Below are 15,007 nucleotides of genomic sequence, written 5' to 3'. Positions count from 1 at the left end.
AAATCTGTCTTTAACTTCCATGGTAATGATAGCAGGCAGAATGGATAGCTTGCCATTTAATGGAGTCAACGGTATTTTGCCTTTTAATGGAGTCAACATGAAATTATTTTTTCGCCGTGTTTTTGACCCACGTAACTGAAAGTAGAGCAAAGTGCCTATTAAGTATGGCTTTTAATGCTGATATGCATTTTGGGGACTGTTTATACTAGGGAAACTCAATAACCACATTATCCGTACTGGTTGATTGATACATTTTCCAATTTAACAGTATCTTCCTAAAGGAAGGAATATTTAATGATAGGGGCACTGACCCCGCAACCCCCATTGATGGGTTCATCACATGACCCACCACGGCCAATTTTATGTATATTTGTCATTTAAAAAATAAAAATCATGAAAATTCAGAATTTTTAGTGCTAATTTCCCCCAACAAACACATTTTTAATGTAGTTTTGACCAATACACACACGTTACAAGCCATTTTACCTCATAATATTGCATTTTTGTATGTCATGTTGACTAATTTATGTGTTTTTCCTTTAATATAGGCAGCAATTCATTTTACGTATACATCCCAACCAACTTCTTTCCTGTTAAAAGAAATATTTGAGTCTGTTAAAACGCTAAATCCACATGCTCTGAAAATACGAGTGCATGTTATTACAGTGAACATTTAAGACACCCCCCAAACCAAGCGATATTTTGTTTAAGTGCCAATGTTAGAAAAAATACATCTCTGTATATTTTTGAAGGTGAATGTTCCAATTAAGAGTGCATTGTACCCCTTCTCCCTACATGGATGGCTGGGTGATGGGGCTTGGATGGTTCCTATATGGTTTTCCAAGATGATGGAGCTCCATTGCTGGTGTGGTGGCTCCCCATGTGTGGGATTGCTGCTGATGGGAGAGGGAGAGTCTGTATGGATCTTCTCATCTGTGGAAGGACTGGGGAGGAAGAATGTAGAGGGGAACTGGATCGTCCTCTAACGTAGTTGACTAGGAAGTGCTTGAGCAAACAGATATCTAAGAAAAATAACCAGAAATAGAACTTCAATGGCAAATGTATTTAAGGAAACTCTTCTAAAATAGAGTTCCTTATTTTTTTCACTGGAAAGATCTCTGTGATTCTTTGGCGGCATGCAAATTAATGACAGAACAGAGCAAGATGTGTTTCAAATGGGAGAGTAGCCACCAGAATAACAAGAGAGCGCGATAGGAAAATATTTTTAATAACTCCATGCGTGCCTGCTGTTTGATTACAATAGCAGATTAGGGCTAAGTATGCTATCCTGACTCATTATTTTCTGGCAGCAAACATTAATTAGAAGGGGAAATGTCTTAGGAGCAGGCTTGGATTTTCTCTCTGTCGAACTTCTTTCTAAAATTGAAAAAAAGAAAAAGACAAATTTAGGATGCATGATCTGTAAAGATTTATAACCACTTCAGCCCTTGAGCCGCAAACAGATATATTTATTACTGACAGCTGTAATGTGCTGGAGTGCATTCATGTCTTCATATCACTTCATAATTTGTTAAGCTCAGATCCAGGAAAATATGTTTACTAGTGTGTTTTGCCCTTCTCACAGTGCTGGCACTGGTAAACGACTCTTGTATTGGTAAATCACACATTAGTTGCATGCTGTTGACACTGCTTTTAATGACTATGGGAAATCTAGAGCAAGACTCCAATATTGTACGTGGGAGATGATGTGTGTGGCAGAGGGGGATAGCAAAGGCAACAAAACAGTTCAGCTGCTAGATCTAGTGCTGAAGTAAACCTGAGAGACTTGATAAGTTAGGAACGTTTTAATTTTGTGTTGATGCATCGCTTCTGTTTTCCCTAACCAATTACTAGCCATTTATCAGTCAGCTGTGCAGGGGGGGATTCAAGCCACAAGAAAGAGCCAGTATTAGCATAGCAAGATGACAAGATAAGTGGCACCTTTTTGAAAGGTTCTGCAGTTAAATGGGATGGGAAAGGAAGATGCAATGGGCTTAAAGCACCAGCCATTAGAGGACTGGAGGTTTTGTGTTAGCATTTTGTACAGATCTTATGGGGGAGAGTTTACTAATGTATTTTTGATTTGCATGAGGATGTTGAGGCATTTTCATAAGGGCAAAACGCAAAACACTTAAGGTAAGAAAGCAGGCAGAGGCTGCCAGTTTCGAGGACTGGTTTACACAGTTTGCATACACAGCATACAGGTGCACATGCCCTATTCTTGAGAGTCCCATGTGTTTGCTGATTGGGTAGAAGCCACCTGGTATCTGCCACCCCAGCCTCTCAGTGGATAACCGTGACTTATTTCTGTGATTGCCACATCCCTTGTGAGATAGGAGCTCACAAACCCATGTGAGATAATGTGGCAGCTGTAAGCTGTATGAATCAGGGATTGACAAATCTCTCCATTTTGGATCTCTTGTTTTCTCATTTTTCCAATCTGTAATTCAGTTCTCTACATATCTGAGGCAATTTGGGATTTTAATAGCCCCAAACTAATGAAAATTCGCCAGCCCTGTTTAGGGAAGCTTTTAATGTTTAATAGACTATTCTGAATTAATATTCTGTTGGAAGCTGGCCAGAGTGGCTAGGGAAACCCAGCCAGATGGGCGGGGTATAAATAAATTATTATTATTATTATTATTATTATTATTATTATTATTATTATTATTATTATTATAGCAGCACATTTTTGTATGCAGTTTTGACTAATGTGCAGATTTTTGCAAGGAATTCCCCCCCGCAAGGATCCGTGTTATTATTTCCACTACTATATTCATTTGTGCACACATTTCCTTAATCTATGTTTCCCCCCCTATATATTACTTAGTTGGGAAACTGCATTGGAAAATCTGGATACGTGTGAATTTCAAATGTTAGCTGTGTTTCTGTTTCTTTATTGTTAGGTAGTTTTGCATGAAAACGCAAACCTAACCAAATTCTTCCTCCATCCCTAGTTGTGGACCTGTGATTAGTAGATTCCATACAGGTGTGGTGAGAACATTTAAAGAGCCAGTGTGGTGTGGTGGTTAAGAGCGGTGGTCTCATAATCTGGGGAACCGGGTTCGCGTCTCCGCTCCTCCACATGCAGCTGCTGGGTGACCTTGGGCCAGTCACACTTCTCTGAAGTCTCTCAGCCCCACTCACCTCACAGAGTGTTTGTTGTGGGGGAGGAAGGGAAAGGAGAATGTCAGCCGCTTTGAGACTCCTTAAAGGGAGTGAAAGGCAGGATATCAAATCCAAACTCCTCTTCTTCTTCTAAATAGGGGAACACCAGCAACTACCCCCTCCTTTCTAGAGATCCTATCTGTACTCCTGCACTTAGGGGTTGATCACCCCTTTAGGCTTCCCAGAGTGCTATCAAATTCTGGAGTCAAAGATAATGTTGGCAGTCTGTATCACACTCTCCCATCCACCGACCTGCTGCCTCCCATGACAGGGAAGCTCAGGCAGCTTCATAGAAGAAGTCACCAAGTACGTATGTCTGACCTTAGCTGGCCGGCAATTGCTCTGTTTGGTCCCTGTTCTATGCCTATCCCTATTCTATTCCTGGCTCTGAGCCGCACTCCTTGGTAACATCAAATCACTCTGCTTTCTAGCAATTCCTTTCCTAAAGAGCTCCAGTGGCCAACAAGAGCCTTGTCTATTTTCAGACATTTCAGTGGGTTTGGGACTCTGGTTTTGCTTAGCATGGTAATAAGACCACAACAAAAGTACAATTCTCTGTATTTCTTACAAAGAATCATGACTGCTTGACAGAAGTGTAACTGATTTAGGCTGCTAAGAACTTATTTCCAAGCAAAACTTGAAAATTAATCTCATCTCACGCAGTTCTAACTCTCAGTTTAGATGCTTTTAATAATATAATTTCCAGCCTCTTCTTAAATGGTCTTTCCCTTTGTCTCATAAAAGAGGACTGATTATACAAATAGTCTATCACTGCCTTAACACATGGGCAAACTTGGTCAAGGGTAATATTTTAAAATATCGGAACAAATCCAGGTTTGAACTCAGACTAGCCCTTTAATTTAGCCACTCAGGGAAAGTGACAAACCTTAAAGCACAAGCCAGACTCTTTGGCACAAATAATCAAAACAGCAGCTCTCACTGGAGATTTAATTTCAGCTCTGTAATTGAAAATGGCCCATGCATTACTCTCTATAAATTGCAGAACGAAAATGATACCCTTAAATGACTCTGCCTTCATTTAAGTAGTGACCTGTTCATTAGCACTGTGAAATGAAATAGAAATCCATTTTAGTTTTCGAGACTATTTAATTTTGTTGTAGATAAAAGTCAGCAAAACAGGACATCAACATTATTTTCCTCCCTAAATTGTACAAAATTCCCTCAGTCTTCCTTTATCTTCTTCACACCAGTGGAAAGCATTGCATCTATTAATATACTGGCCAACTTTATTCCTGGTTTCAGCTAAAGTCAGGTGTAAATGCCCCCAAAATTGGCTGAGCAACAGGGCCTCTGTGTTTATAAACTGTGCTGAGGGCAAGATCACGACTGCTTGGCATCAGACCTGAAGAAACGAAACAGCATAGAGGAAAAAAGCTTTAGCATTAATTTTGAAAGTGAAATACCGATTGTGCAGTCTGTCAGAGAGACTGGAAGATTTACTTACATATTACATTATTCAAAACTGCTCTATAAAAATTTCAAGGTGACTTAACCCAAGATGAATTATAATGCAGTTTGAAATCTCGAAACAAACTGATAAGAGCAATGAACTAGTCCCTATTAAAATATCACAACAGATTTAAATATGCATTAACCAAACTAGAAATGCTTCTAACACAAGAAAGTCTTTACCTGGCAACCATCAACATTAGCTTTCTCATCCCATGACTGTAAAGTGTTGCTTAGTTTGCATTCGCACAGTGCAATAGCAAACCTGTTGTATTCCCACAATTTCTACTTCTGATATTTTTTTCTGACTCTGCTCCTGTTTCTTGTGCTGCTGCTGCACAAATGTTTCTAGGGTGGACGAGAGGCACATTATTGTTACACCTGAATGGTGGGAATGGTTTGCTCTGAAGCACCAATTTTGGGCACTTCCACACTGTCACCATTTTGGGGTGGTATTTCGTCTCATGCTGGCACTTTCAGGTTGCACAATTTTAGTTCATTGGAAGGTCTTGGGCAATAAATTCGCTCCCCACTCAATGGACATTTTTACAATTGGTTGTTACATCTGTAGTGATGAGGTGGAGAGAAAGGCTGCAAGGACTGAGGTCAGGGTGATTTTTAGGGTCACTATGGGGGGGGTGATGCTGGAAGTTTGCTTTTGTGCTTGTAACCATATTTGTCTATGCCTGTTCCTTTCATGGTTGTCATCAGTGTTGATGTTGATTATTTGTCATGGGGTTATTGGGCGTTACTGGAGGGAAATAGTTTTATGCTTTGCAGTATAAGATCCAGCACTCTGGTATAAAACTGGGTCCCTCACAGGTGAGAGGGAAGTATCTGATCGTTCAAAGGGCATTTGGTGTTCACTGATATGAACAGTCCATTAATTTTGTATTCTTGTCGGTGATCAGTTGTAGGAACAATATAGGTGTGTAGTCAGTTATATATTGGGTTATAAGGTTGTGAATAGTTGTAGCCATTGTGTAAACGGATGGTGATAGTGACATGGTGTGAGTGTTGTGTGAATATTGTGTTTTATTTTGGTTAGGAGTTTGTACCATGCTGCCTAGTATTTTTCTCTGGAGCTTATTCAGATAGATAAGCATATGGTATATTTATGTATTTGGATTTTTCTTAAAGCAAATCAAATGCAATTGTGCTGATTGTATATTTATGTACAGTGGAACCTCGGTTGTCGAACGCCTCTGTAGTCGAACATTTTGGCTTTCGAATGCCGAGAAACCGGAAGTAATTGCTCTGGTTTTTGAACGATTTCCAGAAGCCAAACGTGCTACACGGCTTCCATTTTGAGTTCCCCTGTTGTATTGACGATCCTGTATTGAGTTTTTGGTTTTTGAACGTTTCGGAAGTCGAAGGGTCTTTCTGAATGGATTACGTTCGAAAACCGAGGTTCCACTGTATTTTGCTTTTACTTATTGTTAACTGTGGGTAATAAACTGGCTGGCTTAACAAACGAACAGATAGTAGCCCCACAATATTAGTGGTAAATGTGTAAATCTTGATGAATGTGGTTCTAATGTGTTAGTTAACATCGGTCACAATGCAACTTTAGTTAAGCACTTTGAAATCCCATTGCTTTCAAGGAGGTGAGGCTCTTTCAATGGCTACTCACTGTGAAGGCTAAGCTGTGTTTCCACAGAAGAGGCAGCAGTGCTTCTGAATACGAGTCGCAGGAAGTCACAGGAGGAGAGAGGGCTCTTGTGCTTGAATCTTGCTTGTGGGTTTCCCCCAGGTATCTGGTTGTCCACTGTGGAAACAGGATGCTGAACAAGATAGTCCATTCATTAGCCGATCCAGCAGACTCTTCTTATGTTCTTAAGGGATTTGAAGCATATCCTTATCTATCCTATGGAGAGTTCAACTTCGTGATTTTTTCTTCTTCAGCTGAATTGCACCCATAGTTGTAAAAATATATTGTGAGTAATTTGACTCTGGTTTGACAATTGCAGAATTCCTGATTCCATTATGAGATTTGAGCAAGTATAATATGTATTGGTTGAGCAATTTTAATGAACCAGCTAAGTCATGCTATGTTTTTCACAGTAATGCATATGTTTCAGAGAGCTTAGATGGAGAACCAAATTTGGAACTGTATAACTTTAATTATTATTTGAAAGTTATAATCATAAGTTACTAAAAGAAAAAGCAACAGACTCAATATTGAAGCGCTGTTGCAGCAAGTCATTATAGTTACATGGTGTTAGATGGATTCTAAATTTGTCTTATTTCTATGGGGGTGATACTGCTACCAAAATTAGAACTATACAGATTGAGTGATCTCTTTGAATTGTCAATCAAGCTTTCTATTAATAAGTAGTAATGGAATTATGAATGACAGGTCTGAAATTGGATATTTAACATTTTGTTAATTGATTTTTAACATTCTAGCACCATGGAAGTTCATGCACCAATATTTTCATTTTGCGGAGGTTAGTATCCATGATGTTGTGTGTTAAATGTAGATTATTTCATTGTAATGCTGCACTTATTAGTGCAACAAGCCTTGGTTCAGATCCTAATTTGGCACTTTAGAAAAACAGTCTGCCTTGATCCAGGGTGCTTTGTAGGCTGCCTGATTCAGCTTAAGGTCTGCCCATGTATGCTTTGCTCCCCTTTATTTTCAGGGTTTTAATTTTTTTTAAAGGCTTTTGTATTTTCCCTTTTGGCAGAAGCTGATGAAGCTCTTTAGCGAATAGCCCAGTGTTGACTACTTCCCAGCCAGAGGCTTTGGTTGGTTGTGAGGAAAATCCCATCTATACCATCCTGAGGCTTGGATACAGTTGTGAATAACAGTGGCAGCCTTGTGTTGATGCAGATTCATCTTATTTCTAAATCTAGTTTCAGTATATTCTAGAATGAGAAGCAGTCCAAGGACTAGCATGTTTATAAAATTAGTACATGGCATTCAGGAGGCCTCTCCTGCCACTGCTTTTTAGAAGAGTTTGGATTTGAAGAGTTTGGATTTGATATCCCATTTTATCACTACCCAAAGGAGTCTCAAAGCGGCTAACATTCTCCTTTCCCTTCATCCCCCACAACAAACACTCTGTGGGGTGAGTGGGGCTGAGAGACTTCAGAGAAGTGTGACTAGCCCAAGGTCACCCAGCAGCTGCATGTGGAGGAGCGGGGAAGCGAACCCGGTTCACCAGATTACGAATCTACCGCTCTTAACCACTACACCACGCTGTCTCTCTCTCTTTTAGCCCTTGTTTGTCATTTTAGGTCACAATGATGCAATGGTATCAGAAGTTAGAATGAAATAAATTCTCTCGTCATGCTCTAGATTTGCCTACTGCTTTCTTTAGCCACCCTGTCTCTTGACTAGCTACCCTAAACCCCTCCCTCCTCCAACCTAAAGCTGCTTCTGATCTGAAGCACCATGAACATTTCTTAGGGTCCCTTCTGTGATGATCATCTCTGCCCCCTTTCCTCTAACTTTTCTTGAGGTTCGTCTTCACCCTTCCTTCTGGACCTTTCATTCATCTCTCATGCCTTTGGAGTCCCTGTCTCTTAGGTTTCCCTGAGTCCTGGGACCACTGCCTAACCCTTAACCTTCATCATGTGAGATTTTAATTCCAGCCAAACTGACAGTTCTCCCTTGCCACACAGAAGCTGGATTACAAACTTCATTGTTTCTTGAATATCTGAACTTTCCGTGCCGCCATACCAGCTTAGGCAATCAGTGTCAGAGGCATCACAAGTACACACTCGCGTTGGTTGATCTTACTCGGAAGAAACAAGAGGGCGCTCCTTAAGAGAGCACATTTTAAATCAGTCCAATTAAATGCGAACATGAGACACTACTGCAACACTTACAACCCCAATTACAAGGTTTGAGTGTTTTGCAACTACTCCAGGCAGGAATTCTTTTAAAAAAAACCAACAAAACTTTTTAAAAAGCTATATTCTATTGTGACAATCAAGTACATACATTTTTTTTTTTAATTTGTGTGAGTTTTAACTACCTTAAAAGTAGCAAATTGTTTGGTAGCCTCGCCAACCTGATAGTGACCTTCACAACTTGGCTGTAAGAGTAACTCCCTGTAGCAATTATGCAGCTTTTATCTGTAGTGTTATTAAAAAAAAAACCCCACCACAATGTTTTAAATGAGGTGGCAGCGCAGAGTGCATTGTTAATGAGTTGCCACATTGTCGCAGACAAGACACTGTACTTTAACTCTGAACAGAGAAGACGTAATTGGGAAGAGAGAATAATGTGAAGACGCTCGGCTCTGTCTGAGGGTTCTGTACATTAAATGACATCTGCTGAAAAGATTTCTTTCTGGGCTGGTGCTGTGGCAGGTGTTGCCACAGAAGAACAATACTAGCTGTGAATGGAATTTGCTCATGCTCTGTAAGAATGCTTTCTTTGCCTGTTCTCTTTGTGGCAATAGTCCTGACTGAAAGCATTGGCTGGGAAAAAAATGTGCGATGCTTAGGATGAGATTGTACAGTAAATTTTGATGGGCAAATGTTCCCTTGCTATCGACTTCCTCTCATAGTTCTTCTGTGGTTAATCACTGGCTTCCCACATTGAGGAAATTGAGTACAGTGGTGCCCTGCAAGACGAATGCCTCGCAAGACGGAAAACCCGCTAGACGAAAGGGTTTTCCGTTCTGGAGGTGCTTCGCAGGACGAATTTCTCTTAGGGCTTGCTTCACAAGACAAAAATGTCTTGCAATTCCTGGGGTTTTTTTTCCGCTCCCCACCCCCTTTTTCTAAGGCACTAAGCTGCTAATAGCCTTTTAGCACCTAATCCGCTAATCCCTTAAGCCTTTAATAGTCGCTAATAGCCGCTAAACCGCTAATAGCGCTAATCCGCTAATGGGCTTGCTTCGCAAGACGAAAAAACCGCTAGACGAAGAGACTCATGGAACGGATTCTTTTTGTCTTGCGAGGCACTGCTGTATAAATATTCTTCTCATATTGATGAAACTAAGAATTACCCTTGTAAATGTGTTTGTTACCTCAGCCTGCGGCATGAAAAGCAGGTGTTTGTGCTGTAACTTGGGCCTTTTTTCAGGTGCAGTTTTTAAAATGTTTCCAGAGATTTACTGAACTCAGCTGCACGGTGGGAGGACTCTGTGAGCCCAACATGCACATGCAGGAAGGACTGTAGTCTGGTGGTAGAGTATCTGTTTTCCATACAAAATGTCTCAGGTTCAGTTCCCAGCTTTTCCATTTAGGGTTGGGAGAGACCTGTTACGTATTCTGTGTTTGCCTGAGCTTGAGTCTGGACTAAGGATTCTGAGCCTCTGTGTTCTGATTCGATACATGATATCCAATCACAGAACATTTCAAGCTTTGGGCCTATGCCATTGGCCCTTAAACTCTGAGTTATGATTCGCAGCTTGGAAGTTTAGACAGCCAATCACATTGGGAGTGGGAGTGGCCCAGGCCTTCAGAAATGTATATAAGCAGTTGCTTTGCCCCTGTTGTCCAGTTCTGTTAGCTCAATAAAGGTTCTTGCTGTTATCACTGTGTCTTGCCTGGTGGGAACCCACCTACACTTCAAGACCCTTGCCTAGAACCCCAGAGAGCTGCTGCCAGTCAGTGTATGCAGTCCTGAGCTAGATGGAACAATATAAATCAGCTTCCCTTATTTCATGCAGGCTTGTGGAGGCTGCTTTACGTAGCACTAAGCCATAATTTCACATTCCCTTAAAAACCAGGCCATTTTGTAATGTGACACCCGATCTTATTTTTCTTCTTAATTTGTCTTACTTACTCAGTGGGCCAAATCCAGCATTTCGCAAGTAGAATTCTGCTCATGCACTGGGGCGTCTTCCTCTGAACATCCTTACATGCACAGACAGTGCTGGATACAACCAACTAGGTGATATCCGACTACATTATATTCACAGTGGGACCCAGTGAAATCAGTGGGTTAACTAATATAAATTCATTTATTTCAAAGGGTCTGCTCTCAGTAAGACTTAGTTGAATTCAACCCACGTATTGAAAGTACAGTATGCATTGCAAGTATAGTAACCCATTGTATTGCTGGTGGAGAATGTGGTGGCTAGGTTGCTTGTGGGGGCAAGTTACTACCAGCCTATAACACTTTGCTTGCGGTATTTTCACTGGCCAGTTTGCTACTGGGCCTAGTTCAAGGTGTTGGTACTAACATATATGTCCCTATAAAGCTCCGAAAAGATTACTTTAGAGACCACATTATACACCCTGTAAATTGATGCAGTCTGCAGGATAATTTCTCTTGCAAGTTCCAAAGTTCTAAGAAGCCCTCTCCGCAATAACTCAGAGCAGGACTTTTAATGTGGCTGCCCCTGTTCTGCCACTGCCAAGATACAAACAGCTCCCACTTTTTGTTCCAACAGACTTTTCCAGCTGGATAAAATGAGGCCTTACTGCAAATGTCTACTTGTTCGAGTGTTAGTGTTGTTTTAAATATATCTGTTGCTTTTGTGTTTTTAACTTTTTAAAATTATGTGCAAATTGCATCAAGACGGTGGTTTAGAAAGCAAATAATAAAGCAACAACAATGCATTTGACAGGATTCAGAATATTTGGGCTTGGTGTGCCCCTCACCCCTGCCTCTTCTTTCTTTCTTTCTTTCTTTCTTTCTTTCTTTCTTTATATATATTTTTTAAAAAAATCAAAAGGTTTTAAAAAGAGTTCCTCTTTTTTAAAGAAGAAAAGAAAAGGCAGATCTTGAGGGCCTTCACGGTAGTGGCACCATCCCTGTAGAATGCCCTCCCTTCAGATGTCAAGGAGATAAAGAATTGCACAACTATTGGAAGACATCTGAAGGCAGCCCTGTATTGGGAGGTTTTTAATGTTTGTTATTTTTATTATGTTTTTAGATATGGTGTAAGCTGCTATGGAGTGGCTGGGGAAACCCAGCCAGATGGAGGGGGGTTACTAATAATAATAACTGTTGTTGTTGTTGTTGTTGTTGTTGTTGTTGTTGTTGTTGTTATATTAAGTTCCCAATGCTATGAAAGCATGTAACTTACAATTTTGTTCAGAAACCCTGTGGGTGAAATGATGTTTGTTTGTTTTTCTTTAAAAAAATGTTTTGATGAATCTCCTGCACTAATACTGTATTTCACTGGCTAACTAATGGCAAATTAAAGCTAATAAGGTTTGAGATAGATTAATCAGATGGAGTAGAATGCCTTTTGGCAAGGGTAATTATAATACACAATTTGTAATTAACAGTCAGAATGGTTATTTGCAGCATCCTGATTATGAAGAATTAGAGGTGTGTGGGGACTCAATTAAGCATGGTGTGGCTGGATTATAATTCAGGGATAGTAGCGCACACCCAGAACAGAATTAAACTCAAGGAGCTTCAACCTTAGTGGCATGCCTTGCTCACGTTTAGTTGGCTGCCCCACTGCAGAAATGTTCTCAAACCCTGGATAGCCTTAGATAGGGCATGACAGCAAGTGTGGTCTAGTGAGCGTGGTTCAACTCCTTTTCCTCCTACCAGTATCTGTGCTTGATTTTGTACACCTTTGTTGTTGTTTAGTCGTTTAGTCATGTCTGACTCTTTGTGACCCCATGGACCAGAGCACGCCAGGCAATCCTGTCTTCCACTGCCTCCTGCAGTTTGGTCAAACTCTTGCTGGTAGCTTCAAGAACACTGTCCAACCATCTCATCCTCTGTCTTCCCCTTCTCCTTGTGCCCTCCATCTTTCCCAACATCAGGGTCTTTTCCAGGGAGTCTTCTCTTCTCATGAGGTGGCCAAAGTATTGGAGCCTCAGCTTCAGGATCTGTCCTTCCAGTGAGCACTCAGGGCTGATTTCCTTAAGAATGGAGAGGTTTGATCTTCTGGCAGTCCATGGGACTCTCAAGAGTCTCCTCCTTAGTAAGGCTTTAGTTGTAAAGCCTGTTAAAACCAAGTGTCCTTAGAGTGTTTGAAAGTGACTGCAGAACCAACATCTTACCTGTAGATACCTACACATCATTTGTTGCATTTTAATGAGGAGTCACAAGCACTTTGAAGGCACTCCCCTTCAAACAAAACTTTGTTGTTTAGTCGTTTAGTCGTGTCCGACTCTTTGTGACCCCATGGACCAGAGCATGCCAGGCTCTCCTATCTTCCACTACCTCCCGCAGTTTGGTCAGACTCATGTTTGTAGCTTCAAGAACACTGTCCAGCCATCTCGTCCTCTGCCGTCCACTTCTCCTTGTGCCCTCCATCTTTCCCAGCATCAGGGTCTTTTCCAGGGAGTCTTCTCTTCTCATGAGGTGGCCAAAGTATTGGAGTCTCAGCTTCACGATCTGTCCTTCCAGTGAGCACTCAGGGCTGATTTCCTTAAGAATGGATACGTTTGATCTTCTTGCAGTCCATGGGACTCTCAAGAGTCTCCTCCAGCACCATAATTCAAAAGCATCAATTCTTCGGCGATCAGCCTTCTTTATAGTCCAGCTCTCACTTCCATACATCACTACTGGGAAAACCATGGCTTTAACTACATGGACCTTTGTTGGTAAGGTGATGTCTCTGCTTTTTAAGATGCTGTCTAGGTTTGCCATCGCCTTTCTCCCAAGGAGCAGGCATCTTTTAATTTTGTGACTGCTGTCACCATCTGCAGTGATCATGGAGCCCAAGAAAGTAAAATCTCTCACTGCCTCCATTTCTTCCCCTTCTATTTGCCAGGAGGTGATGGGACCAGTGGCCATGATCTTAGTTTTTTTGATGTTGAGCTTCAGACCATATTTTGCGCTCTCCTCTTTCACCCTCATTAAAAGGTTCTTTAATTCCTCCTCATTTTCTGCCATCAAGGTTGTGTCATCTGCATATCTGAGGTTGTTGATAGTTCTTCATATTTGATATGTCAAACAAAACTACCATACAACAAAACTATCATCCCCTTCAAACTCCCCTATCACACAAAAGCTTGTCAATAAATTTAGAGTGTCCCCACCTCTTTCCTCAGTGATTATTCTCTCACTGCCAAGGCCCATTATTGATCCACACATTAACAATTGACCATGCCCCTTTCAGTCCCTGCCAAGTAAGCCTGAAAACTATTTGATACTGCCTTGTTTGCAACCAGAATTGTATGTGACGAGCCAATTAGTGCATTTCAAAACATTTAGAATTTGTTGTTGCTTAAGGCACTAACCCTCGCCCGCAAGTAATGTTGATATATATAGTTAGTGATATTTTGATTTTGGGTATACTTATTCAGAGGAGAGATTCCCACTCAGTTGTGGAGCACATTCTCTGTCTGAAGAAAGTCCTAACCTCACACTTGGGCATCTTCAGGATGGTAGAAATGGAAAGATCACTGTCCAAAACATGAGAGAACCACAGCCAATCAGTTTAGATCAGCCTTTCCCAACCTGGTGCCCTCTAGCTGTTTTGGACTGAAACTCCCATTAGCCCTAGTCAGTATAGCCCAATGGTCAGGGATGATGGGAGGTGTAGTTCAAAATTTTGGGGAGGGCACCAGGGATTCAGCTATGCAGCTGCAAATACGTTTTAAGTGTATTAAATGTCACATTCTACAAATGTAATACTAGATGATGGTGAGCTAATGGGAAATTCAATACAGTATATATTTTTAAACAGTTTCTTTAAAAAGCATTTTCACAGGGGTTTTTATATATGTCTAGATTCAGCCGAGCTTGGAGAAGATGAGTACAGAGAATACTGAGCTGGATTTACTGATTATCTTCTATTATTCTTTAGAAGACATCTGAAGGCAGCCCTGTATAGAGAAGTTTTTAATGTTTAATTATGTTTTAGTATATGCTGGAAGCCTGCCAGAGTGGCTGGGGCAATCCAGTCAGATGGGTGGAGTACAAATAATGAAATTATTATTATTATTATTATTATTATTATTATTATTATTATTATTATTAACTTTGTATAAGGCAGCTTGATATGATCATCTAATTGAAAGCAGTATTTCGAAGTCTCTAGGGGAGGTCTTTCTTAGCCTTACCACGTGAGACTTTTCTAAGCTGAGATTCAGCTTGGAACGTTTTACATGGGGGGGGGGCAGGGAATCTACATTAAAATCACCAGCTGAGGTCATCCTCCAGCTGTACCCGTCTGCTGAGATTCACAGGGACATGGACTTTTCTGTTGTGGCTCCCTGGTTGTGGAATGCATTTTATATGCTGGGGAAAAGAATTGCATATATTAAAGCCTTTTCATTATGGATGGCTGTTGGTTCTTATTTGAGTAGTGTGTCAATAATAATAATAATAATAATAATAATATCATCTGTCTTGTATGTTAATTTGCTGCTGCTGTTAGCCTTTGTACTGGTTTTTAATGTTTGTTAAAATACCTTGATGGAAAGGCGTGGTTGCACCCCCCCCCCATAAATATTCTTTATAATGGAGCTGCTATGGCAGATAGGC

The 15,007-nt window shown here is 40.8% G+C and overlaps 1 protein-coding gene across 4 annotated transcripts in view; it reads left to right on the top strand.

Annotated features, from left to right (window-relative positions):
• Nucleotides 1-15,007, top strand: part of KCNH1 (potassium voltage-gated channel subfamily H member 1) — a 236,755-nt gene that overhangs the window by 105,259 nt on the left and 116,489 nt on the right. The gene's annotated exons all lie outside the window — the stretch shown is intronic.

The sequence above is a fragment of the Podarcis tiliguerta genome (assembly GCF_965153285.1).
Source record: "Podarcis tiliguerta genome assembly, chromosome: 3".
NCBI classification, from domain to species: Eukaryota; Metazoa; Chordata; class Lepidosauria; order Squamata; family Lacertidae; genus Podarcis; species Podarcis tiliguerta.
Note: the sequence above shows the minus strand (reverse complement) of the source record. Positions and strands in the feature narration are given on the sequence as shown.